We start from the raw sequence: 26,098 nt of genomic DNA, 5'->3' as shown, positions 1-26,098 counted from the left end.
GTTTCCCACTGAAAAAGGCACAGACACCTCCCTAAAGAAGCTTGCAGTTGCTTGGGAGCATCATCAGAAACCAGTACTCATGTCCATGACTGGCTTCTGAAGTCCCTATTGCAGATACAATCACTCATCTACAAACCAGAAGAGTGAAAAATATCACACAATAACAAAAATCCCAAAGATCATCAAATACATAAGCAGCAAAAGGCTAGCAGACAAACACAACAGTAGGGACTGCAAAGTTAATTTCAGAATATCCAAGATTCATGATGTCCCTGTCAACACTCTATAACCTTCTTTCTACAGATGCACCAGATGTGGTAGAATAGATCTGGATAAGCAAGGGCATCTGTGACTGCCTGGAATTATGCAAACTTTTTTGTGTCTCAGTGTTTTACAAAGCAGAAGAGATTCATACACAGGCAGTGGTACAGCTGCAGGTGAGCAGCTCTCTCCATTCCAGTTCTGGGCAACAACTTCCCATATAGGTAGGTATGCTCTCTTATGTGGGTGGGGGTAATAATTTCCCTATTTAATTTAGAGACATGGAAGACTGATCCTGCAGACCTCACCAGGACAGCTTGGATGCTGAGAAGCTAAAGAAGGTGTTTCACTGGGAGAAAGGGGACATGGTAGTTATCTGTGATAAAGGGAATACATCTCTTCTATTTACATACATAAAAATTCTCACCGAAATTGATTAAAATACTCCCACTATCTCAAACAGAAACAGGACTGTACATACTGCAAGGTTTACAAGAAATGCAACATTGATTTTAATAGAGCCAGTCAAGAATGTATTACACTGAAGACAGCAATCTTCCTGGTGCAATTGCTCAAAGCCTTTCAAGATCTAGGGGACATATAACACATTTTGAATACAAACAGTATAAAGACATTTTTTTCTAACAAAATACAAGAGCTGTTTGGGATTCATAAACCAATTCACAACTACCCATCCCTTGTCCAAACTCTCATAAAACCAGAAGAGGAATAACATCAGATTGAATGGTATTCTTTTCCTTACAATAAACTTTGTGCATGTTTTTTTTTATTGTAACCATATGTACTCCCTGCAGCTGATAATTTAATGTTCAAGGACTGGTGGTTCTTGAAGCCAAGGCCAACATTTGTTGTTAAAATGAAATATCCTAAAATGAAAATATTTAAATTGCTTCTGAGAGACATGTTCATGAAGTTTTTTTAATGTCTTCTTGTTAATAGGCAACTGTTGAAAACAATACAAACTCTCCCTCCAAAGAGTGGTTTGCAGCCTTCAGTGGAAAGAATACCAAAGTCTTCAGTGTAAAGTACGAGATGTTCTTTATTCAAAAAGGATGCACTCTGGGCTTGATGCATTCCATAAATTCCAGTGAAAATACAGAAAAGCAGCAAGACAGAGCAAGTTTCAACCCTAAAAATAAACCATTCTAGTTTTAGGATTGACTTTCTGGTGAAGAATGAGGCATTCAGGCTTAGTGTCCTCATTTTTTTAGCAGAAATGCACTTCCAAGTGGACCAAGAGCACCCAGTTTTGCAACTTATACCTGTTTGGCTTATCTCATGTTAAAGCACAAAATGAAGTATATATATTACCTCCAGTCTGAAAACAGCCCCAGGGAATCCAGTAGAAAGAAGAACTATTTTGAGTGCACCAAACATTACAGCATATGGTTTATATTCCTTTCATTCTTAATGCATCCAGTTTAGTCTTTCATTAACTGAAACCATCTTTGTCAACAAAACTGAAGTATAACCAATTCATTTTTAAAATCTTTCTCAGAAAAGAAAATGTCCTTTCAAAATGTAATTAGAAAGCATGTACTTGACGTGAGCTAGCACACTAATTTAAACATGATATACCCAAATTAAACCAGAACAGATCCTGACCATTCTATGTTAGCTGCATGTTTATAAGACATTTTGGACCCCATCCAAGATAGCACTAAAGCATGTGTTTTCTCTTCTTTGCTTGTGTGGGACTTCACACAACCTTTCACAGTCTAACTTTGTGTCTCCTTTCCACTCTGTTGTCTTTTCCTTATGGCTCCGTCTGCTCTTCTAGGAAGAGTAACTGTTGTACTGTCTGTCAAGAAAGTCTCCTCAATACTCTTGGTCCTTCACACCTGTCGACCTCTTCTTGATGCTTCATTTTGGGATTACTGGCTCAATATCTGTCGTAGAAGTAGACTCAGTACCTCCTTTTGAATCTGGCAGAGATTAGCCATAGTACTGGTCATTTCTCTGCCCTCATCATGCAGATAGGGCAAGACTTCAAAATGAGTTTAATGTGAAACACAAGAGAAAATTGCTAATTGAGGTGTGACTGCAGATTGCCGTGTTCCTGAGTCCCAAAGGTGATCTGATAAACCTCACCCCACACATTCAAATATTTTCATGAACAGCAGTTTCCAAATTTGAGATCCATATAGTGGCCCAGGGAAACAACTACTCTTATATTAAGATGTCAAGCAAATGGGCCAAGTTTTGGTCCCATTTCAGGGAATTTAAAGATCTGTTTTTGAAGGGATAGTTATTTGGCAAAAAAAGAAGAGGATTTCTGAGTAAAAAAAGCTGGCAATCTTGGCACAATCTTATCTGTGTTTCCACATGCTTTGTTTTAAAGGCAGTGTTCAAAGGCAGCAAGACTTTCTTAATAACTTCAAAAGTCATTGCCTTTATATAGAGGCAGGCACAGTACCTTCTGTCTTCCCAGCCAGCAGATAGTTTCACTTGCTCCCACCTTCCATGGAAACCCTGCAACACCACCAGACCTGCATTCCCAGGCTCCAGTCAGTAGGAAGGCAGCCCTGATCCGTGCTCCAGGGCAGTACAGGTTATGTCCCAGCTATAGGCTGCACCGTGGGCACTTCTGCTTTGTCAAGTTGTTCCTGAGGTTGCTGGGAAGTAATGTTTCCAGCAATTCTGTTAGAGCATCTTCTGTTGCTGAAAAAATTTCTTCCAGACATTGCTTGGAAGTGGTAGCTCCTAATCCTTCAAAACTGAATGATGTTTTGGCTGCAGTGGAAAGCAGAGAAAATTAGCCAAGGAGGACATGAAGGACAGGTGTTTATGAGAGAGAAGCCTCTAGAAATGGAATATTGCCAACTCATAACAGTCACCAAGCCAAGATTTGCTTAGGTCAGTCACCAGAAATTGGGATAAGCTTTGTGCATTTAAAGGGAATTAGGTTTGGATTTTTCAGGTATTTTGCAGTCCAAGAGATTCAAGAGGGGAAAGGGACAAAGGCAAATTTACCTGAAATTCCACCAAAAACCCTTTCCCCAGATTCATCCAGTAATAAATGCCCTTTTAAATCCCACACGATTTAGGAAGTATTTGAACATGACCTTACAGGCCTGTGGCAGGTTGCTTTTACTCCTGATGCCACCAGCTGAGCCACCACTGCCAGTCCCTTATGAAAGGGATGCTCTGCAGTGTTCCTGGTGCTCAGTTTCTCTCTGTGCCATGATACTTGGCACTGCCAGTCCCTAGGCTGACCTGGCCTTTCTGACCCTATCTGTCTTCTGCTTAAACAGCACAGCCAGCATGTGTGGTATTTTCTCTAGGACAGTCGCTCCAGGTTTCATACAATTACACGGGGACCTGGCCTTCAAATCTCAGGGGGGAAAAAAAGCAAAACAATGAGGTTTTAAGAGGAGAAAACAGACTGAAAAGACTTGAGAAATTGCTTGAAAAAAATAACTTTATATGGTTGAGAGAGTCTACAAGTACTTCTGCAACACTCCTTCCCACACATAGAGTGCTGGATACTGTGCCTGACCCAGAGCATTGCCTGGGGAGCCTGCTCTGGTAAACCCCTGCTGTGAACATCCCTGGGCTGCAGAAGTGCTGGCTGCTAAATGCACCCAGTGCACCAAAAGTGCAGTTTCCTGTTTAGCGGTCTTTGCTCATTCAAACCTCCACATGCAAAGACTTCCTGCTCCTTTTCATTTAGTTGGAAGCATTCAAAAATGATCAGGCAGCCAAACAAAAGCAGACTGCCTCTGCAGAGGCAGAGGCAGACTGTCCTAAACATCCCCTAAGTCTGTAAAAAAAAAAAATGCATCTTACCAATGACCGGGGCAATGCCTTCCCCCAGCTGTATGCAAGGGTGTGCAAAGTAATTACTGCAGAACACTGCAAGGCCCTTTTCACAAGTGCAGAGACCAGCTGGTGCACTGAATTAAATGGGAGCAAGCTGACAAAAAGGGCTCTGCACTGGAACAAAAGAAAGGGCAGCTGAGAAAAAAAGTCAGAGATAATGTTAATGAACTGATTTCAAGGCCTGTTGTGGAACATGGTTCCCTTATTTGTGTGTCAGCACTAATAGCTCTTACAGTGGACACCAACCTTGTCCCCTTCTTGAAGTGGTCTGGGCACAAAAACAGTGAATTATGGGGTTTTCAAAACATCTCACTCAGTAACTTGGAAGCAAGATGGCCACAACCATGTCTGGTTTATCTGTGGCCCGTGGTACTAAATCACTATTTCACATGGGGGATTTCAGTGAGGTTCTTTGAGAGGGGAAAATTTGCTTAAATTTTTTTTCTAGGCTGTAAATTGGCTCCCTTGGCTGATACATCTGGTGGTACCAGGCTAAACCAGTTTGGGCAGGTTGTTTAAAACCAACCTTCAAACTAGGGAAGCCATTTGCTTTCAATATTGACAGGAGTTCTTTCTTTGGTGTCTGTCATACTGCAGAGAAGTTCAGCTGTGCCCTGCATTTAATCTGACACAGCATGGAGCGCCACTGGTTACTGAGGCTCTGGCAGTAGGACAATATAAAGGTGACAGCTGTAAATCATGCGTGCTGTTCAGGACTAAAGTCCTTCTTGTGCCTGGTGAACCATGCCAGAGTCAGAGCGTGTACTGTAATAACAATCCAGGGCTCCTGACAAAGAGAGACTTAACACTGCCTACTTGTTGTTCCTGCCCTGCTGCTGTTATGTTGTCCAACTATGAGACAGCCATCACCATTAAAGCCCTCTGGCACCAAGGAGGAGGGAGAGGGGGGAAAGCCTGCCCAGTGTCCTGGTGTCAGCTAGGACAGAGTTAATTATCTTCCTAGTAGCTGGTGCAGTGCTGTGTTTCGGATTCAGGATGAGAATGATGTTGATAACACACTGATGTTTTATTTGTTGCTCAGGAGTGTTTACCCCAAGTCAAGAACTTTTCGTTTCCCATGCTCTGCCAGGATGCACATGCATGAGCACAGTCAGGATGCAAATTGGCCAAAGGGATATTCCATACTATGGAATGGCATGCCCAGTATATAAACTGGGTGGAGTTGGCGTGTGAGGAGCTGATCTCTGGTCAGGGATGGGCTGGGCATGGGTCAATGGGTGGTGAGCCAGCTGCCCTGCCTACATGGGGGTTTAGCAAGGGCTCATGTCTGGCACAAGCCTGGCAAGCTGTCCTGGACACAGCAGCAACTGGCTTGGTTTGACCCTGCACCCTTCCAAGCATGGCAATCACAATGGGGGCACAGCAGCCTCTGGCCAAATCTCCCCCAGTCCTCAACGAGTCACCCAGCAGATCCTGCACACTCTTCATGTCCTGCTGAAACACCCCACAGACACAGCTGGAGCAGGCAGGAATGAGATAGCACTGAAAAAAGGATGGGCACCTGTGGGCACCTGTGCTGCTCTGGGCACTGTCCACACAGGTGGCAGAGACTGTGGTCTCCCAGACATAAAGCAAAAAGTTGCTATTGACCAAAAAGTCAGACCACATTTCCAGTGACTATCATGGATCAGGAATATGCTTCTGTCTGATCAATTAATCACTGCCACTGCTATTAATATGATTAATGATTTACTGCAAAATACAATTCCATTTTTATGGCAACCCCCTTATCCACACATAAAAGAAAAGCAAAAATGCAGCTTTCGAGGTACTTTGCAAGGCCTCAGCCACCACATAAAAGAAGTCCAAAACTTCCCTGCCATCAAACCTTACACTTAGTCTGTGGATATAAAATTTAGCAGTGGAAAGTTATTATATTAACTGAGAGACCAGCATAAATTATCTTGGTTTGTTTGGGTTTTTTTCTCCAAGACAAAGTAGACTTTTCTCTCAATGGCAACAGGCAGCAACATTTTCTTTATCTGTAAGATTTTGCGAATGTTGAATGCGAAGGTGGGCTTAGTAGGTAGAACAACTAAAGGTTTCCCTCCATATGGTAGGCATGAAACCATCATCCCTCTATCTTTCAGAGCTTGAAAGAAAAGCTGTGCTGAAGATGACTGTAACAGAAAAAAGAAAAAAATGGGAGGTGGAAGAAAAAAACACCTAACACCAAAACCAAATTGACTTTCAGAGTATCTTTAATAAAAGAAAACTCACAGGGAAGAAGAAGCCAGCAGAAAAGGTCAAGAAAAAAGTTGGGTTGATATCACCTGTTGCACAGTTTTCTAGATGTCTGAAAAACAACAGGTGGAACAAAAGTTTCTGGAGAAATAGCCTAAATTGAAATTTCTGTCCTTCATCTGCACTCTCATAAAGCTTGTCGTGTCTGAAACTGGTGCATTTAACACTGTCAAGAGTGATAGCTCCTTAATTATACTGCTGAGGACATACAGTATATTTTCCATAAATGCCAGTCACAGGCTCGATACCTTGAGCTTTAAAATCCCATCCTAGAAAGACAGGGGATGAGTCAGTAGTGCTGGAAAAGGCTGCATGGACAGCACGACCCTGCCATCTCCTGGTGCGAAGCCCAAATACATCAGCCCTGGCCTGTGCAAACAGGGAAACTGCCTGCATTCTCCTTGCTGGCTATTCCTGCTGCGGTAACTCCCGGGAGCCCCCGAAGTCCTGGATGCTGGGCACGGTGCCCCAGCCCTGCAAAGCCTCAAGAGTAAGTGTGGGATTGTGAGCTTCCCGTGCTTTTGGGGAGGGTCCAGACCATACAAACCCATGTCACATTTGGAAACAAGAAAAGCAATGCCTCCATAAATACAGCAATAGGGAAAATATGGCTTATTGTTGTCGAAAGAAAAAGTGCCTATCAGCTGTCAATCAGCCACTGAAAAATATTCATGAAGAGCAAAATAATTCACCATCTGCCAAACCCTGTCAGCAAAGTGAAGTTCAAGGAAAATGCCTGCCGTGATCTGGTAGCAGGGAAGGAGGCTTAATCTTCCAATTTACTGATTCATGTGTGAGTTCTTAAAATTCACTAATCAACTGATGCGGCGCAGATGTTTGATTTTTCTTTCAAACAGATCAGGCTGCACGTATTTCCCAGTCAACATATGTTATTTAAACTTCATCTCTGCCATGAATAAGAGAGTGTAAAGAAGGCTTTGGTAGGACTGTATTAGGATTCAATCCTAGTCTCAATTTAATGTCAAAGCTCTTGTTTGCTTTCACTAATGCCAAGATTTCATACTCAATAGGGTCACAGCCTTATATCTATTAACTATCACAGCATGAATTGTGATATGCAACTGTGCTATTGTGAACATGTGAAGATTTGCAAAGTCAATTACTTGAAGAAATCCAATGAATAATTCGGAATCACAAATAGACTGGAAGAACTCCAGATCTATTTGTTGTCTCACCATGAACAGAAATAAAAGAATAACTTAATGGCTATTTCAGCTTTCAATCAGATTTTTAGCTGGGGCATCTAAGTTCACCTGAGCCACCTACATGCTCATTAGTTACTGTTGAAAATACCCGTAAACCTACTGCTGAGACTTTTTGATTGTTTAACAAAATCCCATTTCAGCCATGACTAGAGATTCCCTTGCCAGGAACCATACTGCAAAGGGGAAATGGACCTGTCACTCTCATGTGTTAGCATCCTCAGTTACCAGCTGTGACTGGCAAGCCTAGTGAGAAAGTATCCCAACACCATCCCCAAGCGTCAGAGATCTCAATTACCTTTTCATGGGGAAATTCATGTCTGTCAGGTCAGTTCTGAGTGAAAGACCCTTGAGTTGGTGACTTTTGATGACTCCCTGCAGCTCTCCCCTGCCTTTGCAGATCAGAATCAGTGCCTGCCCTGCTGCAGCACCCATGTCCTGGTGCACATGACCACTCCATGTGCTCCAGAGCAGAAGAGAGGTGCTACACTTCAGCAGCAGCACATGTCTTGCCAAGAGAAGCTCCCTTGCAGCAGTTCCTCTTCATCAGAGGATCCAGACACTGTCAGGATGAGCCATGACACCACTCCTCACTGGAAAGCAAATGTCTTTTCCCTGTCTCCATTACCCAGCCTAATTCCTCCAGGTTTCTGAGAGACATTCACATATTCAGTGTCTGCAACTCAATGGGACACCCCTATACTTGGAAAAGTAAAACAGCCATTGACAGGAAAATCATGCAAATATGGAGGGAACTCAGTCAGGGGGTTTGCCAATGTCTCGTTGAGACAGCCTTAGCAAAGCAGCTTCCCACACACAACCACAACATCCTGGACCATCTTCTTCTATCAGCCACTGTGGGGGAACAAAACCATCTGCTCTGACACCTCTGACCTGCAGCAGAGCTAATTATTGGCCAAACTATGGAGTCCTTACCATCCTCATTAGGAAGAGGGCTATTAGTTTAGCTTGAGATAGGGCTGAGAAAAAATGTAAGTCCTAATTCTGTTGTTCTCATTCATGCTGAAAAGCCAGCTGTTCCCCAGGAATAGCTGCAAACACCCTGCCAGCAGGAGCAGCAGCCCACAAGACAGACCAGAACATCAATCCCTTAGCAGGAGGCTTTCAGGGTAAAACTAACAAGCTGCTATTCTCATCAGTTCTGAATTTTCATACCAGATTTGCCTCACAAAGGGGCTGATACAAGATAGGTTAGAGTGCTCAGCCTGCATGGTGGGGAGAATGCACTAAAAGCTGCTCCTCTTGACAGCAGCCGGCCAACCCCCTGAACTGGCCAACCTTTTGGAGAAAAAAATGAAGGCTGCTATTCACTGCCAGTCTTCCACATACTCTGAGCCTCTTCTAGTCCTCGGGGGAAGGTTTTCAAAGTTGTTTAGTTTGCTGAAAGCTGTAAGAGATGACCACCAAGACTTCAAAATCTCTTAAAGCAGGCAACGGAAGTTAAGAACCAAATCTGCTTACAAGCTCATACAAATCCCACACCTTCCAACATTTACACACCTTTGAAAACCTTTGAAGCACAGCAGTTGAAACTCTGGCTATTATATATGTATTATTTTTGCATTTTTAACTCTAGTTTAATGTTATAATTTTATAGATATGCAGCATTCATTAGGCCTGTTTGTCAAAGAGGGAACAATTCACTCTCCTTCACTGACTGCTCATCACCCCAGGAGGGCTGGGGGAGACCTTGCCCTCATAGTTAGGGGGGAAATTGCTTCCTGATGATTACAGTTGCTGTGCTGTGTACAAATATTCAGCATTGCTTAGACCACAGACAGATGGAAGAAATTGTTTTAAAATAGAAATAAGGTGTGAACATTTTTAATCTATTTACTCACTTTTTAATGTGCTGTTTAGCATTTGAAATCAGGCTCCTGGTACAAACGAAATAGGTGATTCCACCAAATGACAGTGATAGTGGTGCCCCTTCCTGATGATGTAAGGTCCCAGCCAAGGGTCACTGAGATCACAAGACAACATGGAAATGGCTTTTGATCCACAATCCAGTTTTAATTTACACCATCTGTAAACACCAAACTGTTTCAGGCTGTTAAGGGCACCAGGCTCTCCAGCTGGACAGATGTCCTACTGTAATGGGAGCCCTCTCATGAGAAAAAAAGGCACAGCAACAAGACGGAGATTGAACTCTAAGAAGCAGCAGCTTGGACTGTGATTTTCTTTCATTTACAACACTAAAATGCTACAGCAGTTTTTAAAACTCGACTCGCTCAGGCTAAGAACAGAAAGCAGTTTCCCCTTTTGTTGTTATATACCTTGGTGCACACTCTTTACTCAGCAGGGCAGCTCAATGCCAACATCTCCGGGAAGCTAAACTGTGTGGTATGCCTGCAATGCACAAGCTTCAGCTGTCATCACAGCATGGTCTTTCCAGGAGGAAGGAAATGACTTTCTGTACTCAGTGAAGACAAGTGATACAGGGTGTTTAGGTTCTGAAGCAGCCAAATATGTGCCACTTACAGTAACGCTGCTGGAAATGACAACAGGACATCATAGCCCTATTTTATATGCTAATAGCTAAAGCTCAAAGCATTTTGAAAATCTGGGAAATTATTGTCAAAAAATGAATTGAAGCATCAAGGAAAGATATCAAAATAAACAGCAGAAGTGCATAAGAACAATTCCCTACTATCTTTCTAAATCACAGCGTCTCCTGAATGTTCTTTGACATTTCATGTGATTTGAATGTTTATACTTTTATTTTAGTTTTTGAGATTATTTTTATTATAAGATTATTTATTATTATTATTATTTTTAAACAGAAGTGTTGGGAAAAAAAATCAAAGTTTCTGAATTACTTGGAGACTTAATTAGATTCAAAATACAGGGTTCTAGATGCTATGGTTTGAATGTGTGATTTAAAACCTTAGTTAAACACCACAAGTTATGGAATGAGCAAGTAATGTGCCTAGCTCTGCAAAAACATGCAACCTCAGTACACTAAGGATTTTTAAACACATCTGAGTAAAAAAAAATTTAAAATGGTTAATCAAAAGCATTTCTCCCAAAACAGTGCATCATAATCAGTACATATTTTAGTGTTATTAAACAAGACTCTAGCAAACACTGATTCACCTACTGGAAGACAAGAAGTGGTACTCAAGAGCATGTGCTATTGAATTTATTATTATGCACATACCCTATAATATTTTCTCCTGTAATTGTAAATGGACTTTTCAATCCACCATTTTGCTTTTTCTTCCAAACCAGCTTTATTACACAATGGATCTAAATTGCTTTCTTTCTTGCTAAAGTTAAAAACAATCTTTAAAACTATACATATAATATTTGTTCACATTCAAATTTTTTCAAGTCTGGTGGATTTAAGCTATTTATTTTCTTTGTTTGGATATTTTTTTAGCCCAGAGAGTAAACTGCAAATCATTTCTTTGTATAGTTTTACTGCAGACTTCGCACCTCAAGGTTTCTAAGCCCTCCTATTCTAAACAGAGCAGTTGAATGGTGTAAAATGCCAAGATCCTATCAATAGCACTTCGGCTAACAAGGAAGGCCACTCTGCAGCTATTATTACCACCTCACCTTTCCAATACCTTGCTAAAAGCTACTTAACTGTTTCAAAGATTACATATTGCCCTTATGGTGATAAAGACACAGAGCCCTAAGAAAACCCCAGCAGCTGAGAAGCTATTGACTGCTACTAAGTACATAACATTTGAAGCACATACCGAGGTCAGTGGGGCTTTTACAAGAGCTGTCTGTGCAACCTCACAGATGGACCTTTATATCAGCACAGAGGCTGTGATCAGACAAAGTGGCCAATTTGCCTAGGGGTAAGAGTTTAAAATGTGCCTTGATGTGTTTAAAAAGTCCCTGAGCTCTGGCATCAGTAGAGGCAGTGACAAGCAATAATAAAGGTCTCATTAAGACTCAGCGGAACCAAATACAAATTCCCCTTGTTGTTGGTCCGTGGAACTTCAAACAGTCAGTCAGTTGCTTCAGGAGAGCTCTGGAAAGAGGTGGGAGCCAGGGCCAGCAAGGGTCACAGCTGGACCTCTGTTTCACTACAAGAAAATAAAGGCCTCCTTATTCATGGAGAGGGTCTGCATTTATACACTCAGCCCAGGCCTGGTAAAGGGCTCTAGCATAAATAGGTCTTTGAGCCAAAAAGATGTCCTAGTGCAGCAGAGTGTAATAGTACCTGATACTTAATCTCACAGAGGCTCCTTGGTTCACATGTCATTAGCTACGGGGTATTTCTTCAGCTATCAGATTTCTGCTTGTGTTTTGGTCAAGCTCTCATGCACAAGGCTTCTATGTCCAGGCTCTGGCAAGCTCCCTTATTTTATGACACAAGGTCAGACTTGGCTGCTTTTCCTAAATGTTCAGTTAGTTTAATACCCTGAAGGGTCAATTAAATATATATTCAGCAATATCATTAGTTAAAAAAAAAAAAAAAAGAAAAGAAAAGAAAAAAAAAGAAAGAAAGCTAAAGAACCATTAGAATACAAATGCCTGAAAATGCAGATATACAACTGCTGGAATTAAAGGCTGCTGGATGTCTTCCAGAAAGCTTTTGCAGAAAGGAAAAGTTAGGTTGATCTCCTGCTAGCATGAAATGCTCTTGCATACTTTGAACTGGTTTAGGCTGTTTATCACATTTTTCCTCCTTGTCTGAGTAAATGCCACAGTGAAAACAAGGATATTGTCAAGAACTCTTGGGATTAACTCACAGGACATAATTCAGCCAGAGAAAGGGCCATCAGTTGCATTAAATTCCTCCTTTCCCCTATGTCAGTCTAAAGAACCAGCTCTACCCAAACCCTTATTACAGCAGAAGGATGTCTTTGCTATAAGCACCAGCTGCTTCTATACTTTCCTCCCTTTTTATTTCTTTAGGACTTGTAGAAAATTTCAAATAAATAAGCACATCTCTTTCCAAAGCACTTGAAATGGTACTGAAAACTTCTGTCTCAGCTGGTACATTGACTTGTGGGAAATATGCAGTGGCTGAAAGCCACTGATTCTCCCAGCTATCATTTTCTGCTCTGACTCAGCCATAGAAAAAACATTTATTCCATGTCTAAGAGGTCATCCTGAGACTAACATGAAACCCTCATGTTACTTAGTGGAGGCAAATGAAAAGTCATCAGGAATACATGCTGGTTCACATTTGGGAGACTCACTATACCAATATCTGGATTGGAACTGGCAACATAGGGGCTGGAAAAGTTGTCCAGCCTGTTATTTGTGTTCTCAGCCGCTGAGGTCTTTACAACCTATTATGTGTATGTCATCTGTAGTTCTCTTTGTAGTGAAGTCTTTCTCAGTTAGAAATAGTCCAGTGTCCTGAATAATAAGTTTGGTAATTTACAAGGAAGATCTAGTCAAGACATGCTCTTTTAAGATGATGTCATCCTTCACTTATGGTGCTTAGAAAATAATCACACTCCTGATTACTTTTTGTATTTTTACTCAGGGGTGTTCTCAGAGTGTAACACACATGAAATGAAAAGAAGAAAAGCTGGGGGAAAAAAGTGTGGTGGCCCATCCTGGTAGGGACAGACAGCTGGGGTTTTCTTGGCCACAGTGAAAAATAAAACAGCTATGCTCTTCTCTGTGATCCAAAAAGGATCCCATAGGATCATGAAAAGTGGATACAACAGGTTGAGGGAAGTTTAATCCTGCTGGTACTGTGCACTCCCTGCTATGACCCATGGCCTTTCATCTCATTCCTCCCCTCGTGACTCCCTCCCTCCCCATTTCTGAGATTTACTGTTCCAGTTGCCAAGAATATTTCAGCTTCAAGTCACAGTGTTGCTGAGGGAGAAGGTCATGAATTCATAACTATCAAAACAACCCTTGCTCCAGCCAGTCTTGTACAAAGCTGTTATCTCCAGTGTATTGATTCAGAGCAGCCTTTTGGAAAGAAAAGACCTTGACAGGTATGACTTCTTTTATTAGATCTTCTGAACTCAGATGACATCCTGCCTGTTGAACCAGTTCAATCCTTGAAAGTGCCAAAAAGCAAATCAGAACCCTCCTCCACAGACTGGTGAACTGGAACATCTCTATTCTCTTGATGGTTCCTGCCACCACGGGCATGCCCACGTGGTAGAATTGCTTTACTGTTTTCATTCCATCTGTGATGCAGCATAAAAACTTCACAAGATCAGCTGCTGTAGCCTCCATTCAGCCTGTGCAGATCCTTTTGAGTTCCATGAGATTGGCAGGAATGTCTGTCCCCAGCACTGAGCATTACAGTAACCACTTAGCAACTTCTCAGCTCTACCTGCACCTGAAGACATTTCTAACTAAAAGAGTAGTGCTGTAGGCTGGCTGTGTGGGACTTATACTCTTTCTAGATTTTTTTCTGCTGCCCTTCTGCAAGATAGGTCTGGGAAACACTTGACAGAAAATTTACTTTCTACTCAGTGTATCCTTTGAGCAGGGATAACTACATGTGAAGTCAGCCACCTTCCATCAGTAAAGGCTCAGACAACAATTCTGTCCCAGCTCTACATGCCAACATTTCCCTAGGAAATGCCTGAGGAACTAACTCAGAGCCAAAGTTAAACCTTTATGGGAAGCACTGAGTTTCATTCTGAGCAAAGAAGGAAGACCAGTCAACACAGGATGATTTAAGCTCCCTTTTTTCAACAGGAGCCTTGGTACATCTGCCCCACTGCATTCAAATGATCACGCCGTAAGATGTGTGTGGGTCTAGGGAAAATGACCTGAAGGAGACTGGATGATGTGGAGGACTTGATAGCAACTTCTAGCCCTGAGCTTTATAGGCTTTGAGAGGTCAGCTCAGCCAAACAGTTACAGTTTGGAAGTCTTCAGTGTCACCAGTCAACTGACATTATAAAATTGGCATTAAAGGAATTGTAATGTGTTTGCCTAAATCCATCATATGATAGAGCAGCTCATTACCAAATACACAGTATTTAAACTCTAGGGATTTTTTTTAATGAAACTGCTACATGATTATATGGATCAATGTGTCACACTGGATTAAATCAAGATCAGCCATTTGCTAAGGGCTTTCTAGCTCCATTTTATTTTTAATCTCCATACAAATATTACTTCTTCCATTTCCCCCACCTCCACCAAAGTCCACCCATCTTATGCCATCATCCTTTTAATTTCTCTGGTTCTCTTTCTTCCCTTTTTACCTAAGCCATAATTTTCCCTTTCTTCAGTCTGTTGTTCATGGTCATTCCAGGCCTAGAAATATCACTGTGACATGTCAAAGCTTTACAAATAATTTCTCCAAAGATCTACATGACCCACAAGAACAGAAATCTCAGTTGAGCAACATGAGTTTTATAAATGAACATCAGTAAAATGTGCACACTTCATCACCACTTGCTTTTTTTGACCTGTGAAATTGGCCATAACACACTCATGTTCCAGCACACAAAAACCCACATAATAATTACTTATTCCCTGCTAATAAAATGCTCAGCATGCATCACCTACATCTTCATAAAACTATATCAAGGCTTGGGCTTTTACTTATCTAGACATTTGGGGTTTATTTTAGCAATTAGACCTGTAATCAAAATATCTCCACTAGTCAAGCTCTGAGATGTGAATCAAGTCTCAGAACTGGAAAATGCAGCATCTGGAAATTCCTCTGAGACTGGCTTTCATGGGTGCAAAATACTGACATGGTGAGAGTCTGATGATCCCAATAGCTGGTCTCAAAGGCATGTACCAATGTCCCTTCCTCTTGACTGGCAGGTATGTGTGTGTATGTGTTCATACAAACTTTTTATACACATGGGTATAGCTGTTGCATTCAAATAATTTTCAGGAATTCTGATTAGAATTGGTAATAAGGCTAACAATGACACAAAAAATGGTTTTGTGTGGGCAGCTGCAGGAAAAGGGAGCAGCAATTGTCAACATTTCTGTGAAGAATTCAGAATTTGAACTCCATGTAGCACTGGGACTTTTATTTTTACTTGGCTTCAGTAAGAGTGGTTTATGGCAAGTACATTATAGTATGTAAAAAAGGAACATTAAGTATTAGGTATTAGTCACTAAAATCTGCAGTCAGAAAAAGGTAAAGTCTGGTTCAGGTCCCACCAAGAGGCTTGCAGAAAGTCAAACATCTGCAAATCTAGTTCAAAGTCTGAGTTATTCTAAGCAGAATTTTGGTCTAAACTGATTCCATACTAAATACCTCCCTTTTTGAAGGTTTTTTGCAGAAACTCATGAAAGATTTTGGGTTTGAATTCTCAGCCTGGTTCAGGACAGATGTCAAAACATCCTCCTACAGGAGGCATTGCAGCACACATGCCTTCAGGTGGCAACCATAGCAAAAGATCCAGCTTGAGCTTCCTAGAAAGAGCCAGTGATGAGAGAAATCAGTGCTCTTTCACCTTTTCATTTTAAATGAAAAAGAGGAGGCAATGTGTCAATTTACAGCAATTCAGCACTTATAAATCTGTAGCCTAAATAACAAAGCTGTCCCTATCATCTGGTGTGGCAAAATCTGAACAATTCAGAGCAAGTCCTGAGGACAGGTGAGGCTTCAAATCATGTATTTTTTGCACCAGCTGTGAGAGGGTGTGTATGCCTTTTGTTCAACAACTATCCAACACTGTTAAAATCATTTGACAAAAACCATTCAGTCGTGGTCAGGAGGTTCAGTAGAGACAAATAAATCAAAACTAACGACTCTGGGTAAATAAATTCCCCAGCTCACTGGTTTGCTCAGGCTTTGAAATATTGCTTTCTCTGGGGCACTCACCCTAAGCACTGATTTTCCAGACTTCTCTGACCACATGAGCAAAGGAGAGCAATTACATGGTCACGGTTGCCTGCTGCTGCAGGAGATCAGACCTGTAACAACACAAGGCCTGTCACAGTGGCAAGCAAGGCTGGAATGAATGTGTCTGAGCAGGGAATGTGGTAGTGCCCTGAAGCGCTTTCCCAGGTGCACTGACATCTACATCTATAAATAATGAAATGGGGCAATTATTCAAAGCAGGATTAAAAAAAAAAAAAATCCAGTTCCAGCACATTAACATAATTCATGAAGCACTCTGGACCATTAGAATTATGAAATTAGTAACCTATGGGTGATAAACTTATTCGGTCTTAGTAGGATCTCATTGGACCTGAAAGGCAGAAAAACAACCATGTTCAAACCCAGGCTTAACAGGAAACTGCCACAGCTGAATCAAATTCAGCAACAAAAAGGTAAATCTTGGAGAAATTTGTTACACACCCTATCTCCTCTTAACCTACTGACCAAATTCACACGATATTTATGTGAACTCTATCAGAGAAATCAAAATACATTTCCTCCTAAGAGGTGTGCTAGTGAAAGTAAAACAGCAACAGCATTTCAAGAGGAAAAACATAATTGATCGTACCACATTATGGTTTAGTCCCAGAGAGCAGCTAAGTACCACACAGCTGCTAGTTTACTCCTCACCCCTTCCTCTTGTGTGGATGAGAATCAGAAAAAAACAAAAACCCAAAACACATGCGTTGTGATAAGAATAGTTTGATAATTGAAACAAAATTAGATGTAGTAATAGTAGTAGTAGTAGTAATATTAATAATACAAAAAACCCATTAATAACAGTAATTATATTACTAATATTAATATTAATAATATTGGTATTGATAATAATATGTTTGCTATCCTGGCCATGTTGTCCTGTCCCTCGCCTCCCCCAGCTTCTTGTGCACCTGCTGGCTGGCAGAGCATGGGAAACTGAGAAGTCCTTCACTTGGGGTAAACACTGCTGAGAAACAGCTAAAAACATCAGTGTGCTATCAACACTATTCTCGGCCTGAATCCAACCCAGCCCTGTCCCAGCTGCTGGGCAGAGCTGAGCTCCATCGCGGCCGAGCCGGGAGGTGGCACTGCGGCTCCGCCCGCTCGGAGCAGCGATGCTCCCGGAGAGGGACTATCGCCCCGCCGCGCTCGGCATCGCCGGGCATTCCCGGGCAGCCTGAGGAGCTCTGCTCTGAGACAGGACGGCACAGCGGCAGCCCTGTCCCTGCTGGTGTCAGAGCGAACGAGCATCACTGTAAAATGACAACAAACATTGCTTGGTTGGGTTGGTTGGTTTGTTTGATTGTTTGTTTGTTTTCCCCAGCAAAGGCACAGGGGTTAAAAGGCCCAAAGTTTGGGGCGAATAATTTGGATTGATAAGGCACTTTTTCCCTACTTGTGGCAAAAGCAGGAACCCAGCAGGTCACTGATCAGGTCAGCACCAGCTCGAAAACCAGCATCAGCTCAGTAACAGGGTGCTGCTGTGTGACCTGCTGGATGCTGGCCATCGCTAGCAAAGGTTTCCAGGTAGCGAAACCTGAGTGGCTCAGTGGCTCCCTACAGACATTTTATCCTTGAAGCTGGTGAACTGATGTGCAGAAACAAGCGTGCTGCTGCATCCAAATTCCCCCTCGTCCAGCCTCTGGAGGACTTTCTCCAAGTCTTATTTTCCGCATACTACTTTAAAATTTTCTGACTCACTGCGTCAGGACTTTCCTGATCTGTAACTCTTCCTGAGGACATGTCTTTCAGTAAACTCCCACTGCACAAAGAAGCACCTCAAAGCCTTGGGATGCCTATTAAACCCACTTCACGTTTTGGTGTTTCATCCTCATGCTGCTCTCCTTCTTCAGGGCAGGGTGTGGCTGTCCCTTTGGGTTACCCCTCTACCTTACTTGTGGCTCTTCTCCATCAGCAGATGCTGGACCCTTTCCAAGTTTCTGGTTAGCAGACACCACTGTGTTACTGATCCTGTCCTCACCATTGCTCCCAGTCCCTTGCCATCTCCCATGACCTGTGCTTTACCCAGGAATCCTGCCCTTGTTTTTGCCTTGCTGGACTGTGAGCCAGGGGAGCTCTCACCTCCTCATGGGTCTGCAGACTCTGTTCTTAATCTTCTTTGTTCCCCTTTACCCATTTGCTTCCTGGCCAAGGATTGATGGTCTCTTGGTTTCTGTGTCCTGTGGGATATTCCCCTGAAAGCTGCAGTAGGCAATTGAGAGAAAGTATATGCAAGCATTCATTTCCACAGGCCATTTCTGTCAACCCACCTCTCTTCTGCCTCCTGGTTCCTTTAGTTTGATCCTGTTTATTTGTTCTGCACTACTTGGATGTGCTTGTTGCACTCCTTCCCCAAGCTAGCGTGCTTTTGTGCTGCAGTAGGCTGCCTTGCAAAGACCTCAGGGTCAGAGTGCATATGCAGACAGTAGAGACAGAAGTGCTCTGGAGGTCTCAGAGTTCTGGAGCTCCCAGCTGCATGCAGGCTGCCTGCCATATGTCCCTGAAGGTGTCACCCACCATTCCAGTCAGTACCACTGCCAGGTGGGGCTTAGCCTTCCACATGCACCCCCATTCCTTGCCCTATGTATCTGAACCTAGATCAGAGACTGAGTTGTAAGTTTTCTCCTGAATGTAGTTTTCTGCTTGTTCATGAACCCATAGCTTCAAACTTTCCTAACTGTTTAATTTCATGCCCTTTATGAAGCATTCCTTCATGTGGATTTATCCTCTTCCATAATTTTCCCTTTTTATTCCCAATTAAAGCAAACTTTTTTCTTATCATACTCTGGAAACGCATTGCAGCTGCTTATGAGAAAATGAGAATGATTTCGTTTTAAAACTGGATGGAAATCTAATGTCTTCTACTGTATATTTGCAGTTTAAAGCCCTGTATTTTTTGAATGGAAATCTGGGGTAAGAAAGCTGAGGTCACAATTTAACTAGTCTGATTCAGGGAAGAGTTTGATTCACTAATTCTAACTTTCAGCTGAACAATTCAAAATTCCCTTGGGCCATACCCTTAGGAAACTAGCACCCGTTATTTAATTGGTTTACTAAGATGGTGCCACTCCGGATCCAGCCTGTCAGCAGGCTGAATCTGCCAAAGGCTCACATGCCTCAGCACATTTCTGCATGGCAATGTTGCAATTTTGTTGGATTCATACAACTCTTAAGACACGCTTTTTAAAGCTAGCTTACCCTTTCATGCCTAAAAATAATTGCAGGTGAGGTTTATAATTGCTAGGACAAGTTGCAACTCTTGCACAGCAAATACCCACCTGCCTCTGCAAATCTAGTGCTGGGAAATACTCTAGTGCACTGCAAGACCATTGTTAGCAACTCAAGCAATCAAAAGTTATTAAAGGTGAGAGCAAAAGTAGTCCATACACATACACATCAATACATAATGGACATTTTGATTATACTAGATCACATAAAAATGTAACTTAACATTACAGTTGGTCCTGCTTTGAGCAGGGCTTGGACCAGATGACTTCCTAGACCCTCTCCAAGTCGAAGTATGTTACAATATATAAAATGTTTTCTTACAATTTTTGCTTGACCAGTGTAGTTTGGTGTGTGGAACAACTCTCTGGGACCCTGGATATCTGAGTTCCATGTTTAGTCCTTCATAGTCCTTCCATTTCTTTTTAATTCACTACCTGATAATTTCAGTGGGTTCCTCTTAGTCCCTAATGTTATTAGTAGGTACATAATTGCTCTCTTTTCCCTACCTCTCAAGGTGCTTTATGGTTTGTTTGTATTTCCTTCTTGATCACCTTTTTTAATAGCCCATGAGATTTATGAAGAGCTGAATGCATCACAAGTTTTACTGAATTAGTGTGGTCAACACTCAGGTGAATTCCCATTCCATGTGTCTTTAAACTACCGTTCACATTTCCAACTCATGCTGGGTGCAATACAGTGTTTCTTCTCCATATTTCTCATCCCTGCCCTGGGTCTCTAAGGGTGCTGATGCACAGCACCTGGGGCTGATCCAAATCTGCCCTGATGTAATCCCTCTCTCTGTCACTGGCTTTCTTTTGCCGTTTCCTCATCATGAGGCCACACCGTCTGTTGCCATCTGCTGAGGGATCTTAACCAACTACAGACTATTTGCTTCATTTGTGGGGTTATTTTTCAGCCTGTTTGGGTTTCCAAGCTAAGCCACTAAGGGGCAGAGAAGCACGGGTCGGGAGGGCGGGGACGCATGGAGGTGGATGGGCAGGACCACAGTGGTGCTCCCAGCCCTGCTGCAGGGAGTCCCTCATACCACCGGGAGGATCTGGCTTGCTGAGAATGTCTGAAACAGTTCCTGCCTTTAATACTCGACCCTGGCCAGCTCTGCTTTCAAAATCATCAACTGGGCCCCAAGCACTTCTCAGACACTCATGGAACACCTGTCTCAAACCACTAATTCAGAGCCTAACATCTAAATTACTAATTCCAGGTTAACTTTAACAAGCCAAACCAGGCCACAGCAATTACATAGATAATAAACTGAGAGAAATTAAATACCTTTTCTCCATGAGATGTTTCTATTAGTGACAACAGTGCTTCCAGGCACGATAAAAAGTAGTTTGGACTTAATTTATACAGACAAGGAACCTAATATCATCAAAATTGTGTGACTTTTTATTTCCCTAAGGAATATTAAATTACACTTGGATGTAACTTTGACCAAAGCAGAAGTTGCCTCTTATATGTTCATATCTTTTATTGTGTGTAGCAGGGAAAATTAGTGATAAACAATGTGGAAAGACAAGAACCTGACAGATGCCCATCATGCAAAGGAAGATGTATCCATGAAGAGAAGATGCTCTTATAAACTACTAATTTTTGCCCCATTTCAAGCTAGGGCAGGGACTGTGTTGAGAAGGGCTCAGAGTAATGTTTTCTACCTTCCTTCATAGACCATCATTCTTCCTATCAGAAATATGATGAAATTAAGTCAGGAAAACTGGGGGAAAATGCATTTTCTTCCTTTTTAAAAATTATTTACATATCCCAAGTGACTATCAGGCATGACTGAATCTAAGCACACTTGGAAATGATGAAGGCACACAAGGGATGCCACAATGCATAAAGGTGAAAGACATGTGGCCACACAAAGGACACAGAGAGAGAGAGAGAGAGACAGGTAAGCACCCAGCTGGAAAAACAGGCACTCACTGTATATTTTACTAGCTCAATTTAAGTAAAACAGCATCAGCTCAGATGTCAGCTTTCTAAAGAGAGAAAGCTTTCCGGAACAAGATCACCCTTTCAGCCTGTGTTTATAAAGTCCCAAGGTTAAGAGGCACTTGGTTCATAGCTCCTGGGAGCTACCACAGCACTGAAAAATAAACATAAATAATGTCATTAAGAAATATCTTCAGAAGTCTGTGTCTCATTGTGAGAGCCCCACATGATGCACACTTCCCTCTGGGATTAATATTTCCATTAAAACTGAGCCTTGGTATTTGCCCTCCTGAAGAAAATATTTATTTAAAATTTCCTCTGGCCTTTAAGACAAAACTAGTAGCAGCCCCAGCTGCCTGACTGCATGCCAGCAGACCACGCTTCTCTCCTGTGTCCCCAGCCACAAGAGCTGTCACAGCCAGGACAGCAGCCCTCTTTACATTATGGCACAGCTGGATTCTGTGTACTCATTCTGGAGTACTTTGGTAAACCTCAGAAAGCAAAAGGGCCAGGATTTGCCTGCAAAGGGAAGGTGGTAGGAGGAGATCCCCAGACCAGCCTGAGAATGAAACTGTGCAGTTGTGCTGCCTCCCAGAGCAGGCAGTGACTTTATCTGGTGCTGTTGATAACATCTCTGGTTTAGTGCTGCTCTACTTCTCTGCCTCATCCCTCCTCTGCAACTCTTTAAACAGATTATGGGGTCGAAGCCAAGTGTGAAGGAAACAGCTTCAGTCATTTACTAGTAATAAAGTACTGTTATGTAGGAACTGACTGACTATGTCAGGCTGCAGATGCAGCACTCACTGGGGTCTCAGGGAGGACCCAGAGCAGAACATCCCAAAGGAGCCTGTGAGAGACCTCAGTAGGGAGACACACTGCCTTCTCTTCCCCATCCAACATCTGGCTGAAAAATTGTCATCCCTTGAAGAAGATATATCTCTTTTGCTATATCTTTTCCAAACTATGTATTATCACATAATCATAGAATCATAGAATTGTTTAGGTAGGACCTTATAAGATCTTCTAGTTCCAACTCCTCTGCAACAGGCAGGGACATCTTCCACTACTCCAGGCCATGCAAAGCCTTATCCAACCTCGCCTTGAACAATTCCAGGGATGGGGCATCCACATTGTGTTACAACCTGTTCCAGGGCCTCCCTCACAGAAGCATTACCAATAGTTATAACCTTTGATAATCTTAATACCAATAATCAGAGCTTCAATTTCATATGGGCCTTAATGAGGCAAAAATGGCACCTTACATCCAGTGAGGACCATTTCAAAAGTGGTTGGAAATGTCTGGACCCGGCAAATAAATCCACAGGCATTACATACTTAAGTAGAGCAACCTTCGTCTTAGGGGTCTGTTCTTTCACAATTTGATATGTTGGTACTGTTATTATTAACTCACTATTGTTGCTGTCATTAGTTTGAATGAGGGTGCATAGCCTTGCAGAGCACATGTCTGCAGACAATGCAACCCAGCCTGCTTTTGTTCATTTGAAAGAGGTCTGCAGCTTTGGTTTGAAGGGCCAGACCTAATCCTAAACCTCAGAGATGTCCAAGTGTGATATATCTAGTGACTGAGTCTGTTGACTGAAGAAGGAGTAGTCCTGACAACTGGTTAATGATGCATTTAATCAGACTGTCCAGGTACAGTTAGCTTTATTGACCGACTTTACCCCACGTCGTTTGCCAGTGAGTTGAATGAGCACAATGCTATTTGCTATCTTATCACTTTCTTGAGTGAGGCTATAAAATAAAAGGCAACTATAATGAATGTATGCCTTTAACCATCTTTACAGCTAAGAAGAGTGGTCTAGCATCTGGACATTCCTTCAATGAATCTCTCTGGAGATGCCCATATCCTGTTTTGAAGAGTACTTTTTTTGCCTAAAAAATATGCTCCCACTGACTCCCATTGACAGCTCCCACAGGCTATCATAAAACAAACATTTATTATCTGACTTGCCTGATTTCCATCACACTTCTGTATCCTGCTAATATTAACATGCTCAGCATATTTCCACTTAGTAAACAAAACTTGTCAGAGCAGCAAAATGGTAATAAAAATCCAATAATTAGTAATCTATTTATTTGTGACTATTCTCTGCTGAGCATGGACTACATGTATTTGGTTAATAATCCCTCAGATGTAACTAGGGCTCGCAGTAGAACGGATAACAAGAAAGAGAGTGGGAACGTCACATCCTGTTGAAATTTCAGGGAGATTTATGTCAGCATTGTGTTTATATTGTATTGGGGATTCATTTTCTACTAGTAAATAAAAAGCAACAGGAAAAATCAGGGTAGATTTTGAGACTGCAGCCTCTAAACCACACCTTCAGCAGGGGTTAGCTCCACTAATTTGAGAAAAATGTGATATCCCACATGAAAAGAGGAAGCTGTGTCCCCTTGGACAAAAGATCACTTTCAGCTGCAGAACAATTATATCAACCTGCAAATCACTAGTCTCCAACAGCTAGATATCACCATGGGTTACAGTCAGTCTTCCCCAATTATTCCTCCAAAATGAAGGGTCCTCAGTAACCTGGGAATAGTTGACAGCATTCCTATGACAAGCACTGTGTTTTGCACTCTCTTTCAATGTCTCTCTCTCTGTAAAGCTTCCCTGGAAGGAAAGGGGAGCTTACTTGCCAGGCTTACTTCCAGAGCCTGGCAAGTAGCCAGTCTAAAATATTCTTTTACCAGTGCTAATCAACTTCAGCAAGCAGTCTGGTGCTGCACTGTGCAATGCCAAGGCAGTTATTTTCCTTATCGATCCCATAAGGATTTAGACCAGGATGCATAAACAAAGGAGCAGTGAAAAAGGAGATGGAGCTGGGAGATGGGTGGAACCCTGAGGACAGCGGTGTTCAAACACCATTTAGAAAAGGATTAGCAATATCAGCCCCTGGAGAGGGAAAGCCACAAAAATGCCACGCATTAAAGGTTTTGAGAAAGATTTCTTCACAGCTTCCCCTCCACCTCTCCCATTCAACCCACTGTAGACTTTGCAGCTCTAATCTAGTGAGTGGCTTACCTCCAAGTCTCTTGACTGTGATCCGGCCTCTCTCTGTAAGACACGGGATGCCATTGTTCCTCACACATTGTTGCAACTATTATTCCTTGGACCAACTTTTAGAAATATAAATCAGCCAGAGATAAAGGGTGATTGAAACAACAATCGTTGTACAGTGGTGACAGCCTTTCCATATTTACCATAATGAATGTCAGAGAGAATCAGAGACTGAGAATAAAGAAACTATGAGAGGAATAAATCTGAATCAAAAAAACTGGAAAGCTTCTAAAACAAGAGAATCCAGACATGAAGGCAGAAGTGCATGTTTATGGGACTCAGACTCATTGCGCAGTACATCCATCCTTAGCAGCACTGTAGGGAAAAGTGACAATTTGTGCAGAAAGTGTGTTGATACTTGTCGCTGTTGAGCCGCTAGCAGAGTAAAGAAGAACCAGTTCTCAGTGGCAAGAAGGAAAGACCTTTATTGTTTTGATTTCATTATATATATAGAGTTTTCAAAGGTCACCCAGATTGGTCGGCCAGAAGCCTCCCCCTAGGCCTGATTGGCCAGGCCTGCACCATCCAGATCTTGGGACACTGTTTTTAATAACATCCAAACTTTATCTTTATTTATAAAACACAAAAAGAATTCTCATGGGAAAAGCCTGTGCTAGCCACAGATACTTTGGAATGTTTTGATATATTTTATGTGCCTTTATCATCAAAATGGGAAAAATACTAATAGAGGAACAAGCAGAAGAGGTATGGAAGAGAAAAAGGATTAAGAGATAGTAAATGACCCCTTTGATTCCTACAGAGGCAATTATCTCAGAGAGAAAATCTGAGAGAGCAATACTCTGCCTCACTCTGCCTATCAGCTGCTTTTACAGTCAAGACCTGTTAGCCTAAGCTATTCCCACCAGCAGTACCAAAACATGGGCAGTCATGCACAGACCACATGGCATTGATAGAGAATTGCTGAGATTTTGTTATTTGGCTGAATTCTAAACAAGAGCAATGAAAGTAAAGAAGGAAGCATGAGACAGCAGAGCTGGGTGGATATGGCTGTAGTTCTCAGTTGTAATCCCACAGCACAGAGGGTACCTCATCAGCAGTGGATGCTCACCAAGTGTCCTCCCAAGCAGTGTAAAACATCCTCCTCCTCCCATTCTAGCCACAAGGCCTCATTCCTGCAGATCTGTTGGAATTAGGAGGTAAGCTAGCTGAAGATGTCAACTGGATGTGTACAATGCCCTTTAACCAGTTTCTTGGCCTCTAGCTTTTTTGAAAATACCACAGCAGCACAGCCACGTGGTGCTTGGAGCTCTGCCAGCAGCTGAGGCTCTTACTGCTGACCACCCATTAAGGACAGCTTAAGATATGGCTAAGAACATTAACCAGGAAATGACTGCCAGAGAAGGTAATCCCTCCTGCTCTTTTAGTGTTTGTGTAAATGTGGTAAAAGATGCCAACTGGAAAGCCGCAGAGATATTTCTGAGA

At 42.2% G+C, this 26,098-nt stretch overlaps 1 long non-coding RNA gene across 2 annotated transcripts; it reads right to left on the bottom strand.

The window, feature by feature from the left end:
* Positions 1-17,148: 17,148 nt before the first annotated feature.
* Positions 17,149-25,839, bottom strand: LOC146439506 (uncharacterized). Of its 2 annotated transcripts, XR_014850820.1 has the most exons (4): positions 25,725-25,839; positions 24,620-24,714; positions 18,478-18,597; positions 17,149-17,648 (listed from the first exon to the last, which is right to left on the bottom strand). It is a non-coding gene; the product is annotated as an uncharacterized LOC146439506 (long non-coding RNA). The 2 variants fall into 2 exon arrangements; XR_014850819.1 differs by having other exon boundaries at positions 17,149-18,597.
* Positions 25,840-26,098: the final 259 nt, after the last annotated feature.

This window comes from Lichenostomus cassidix, chromosome 3 (genome assembly GCF_008360975.1).
Source record: "Lichenostomus cassidix isolate B80296 chromosome 3, HeHo_3.0, whole genome shotgun sequence".
Classification (NCBI taxonomy): Eukaryota; Metazoa; Chordata; class Aves; order Passeriformes; family Meliphagidae; genus Lichenostomus; species Lichenostomus cassidix.
This window is presented reverse-complemented; position numbering and strand designations above follow the sequence as displayed.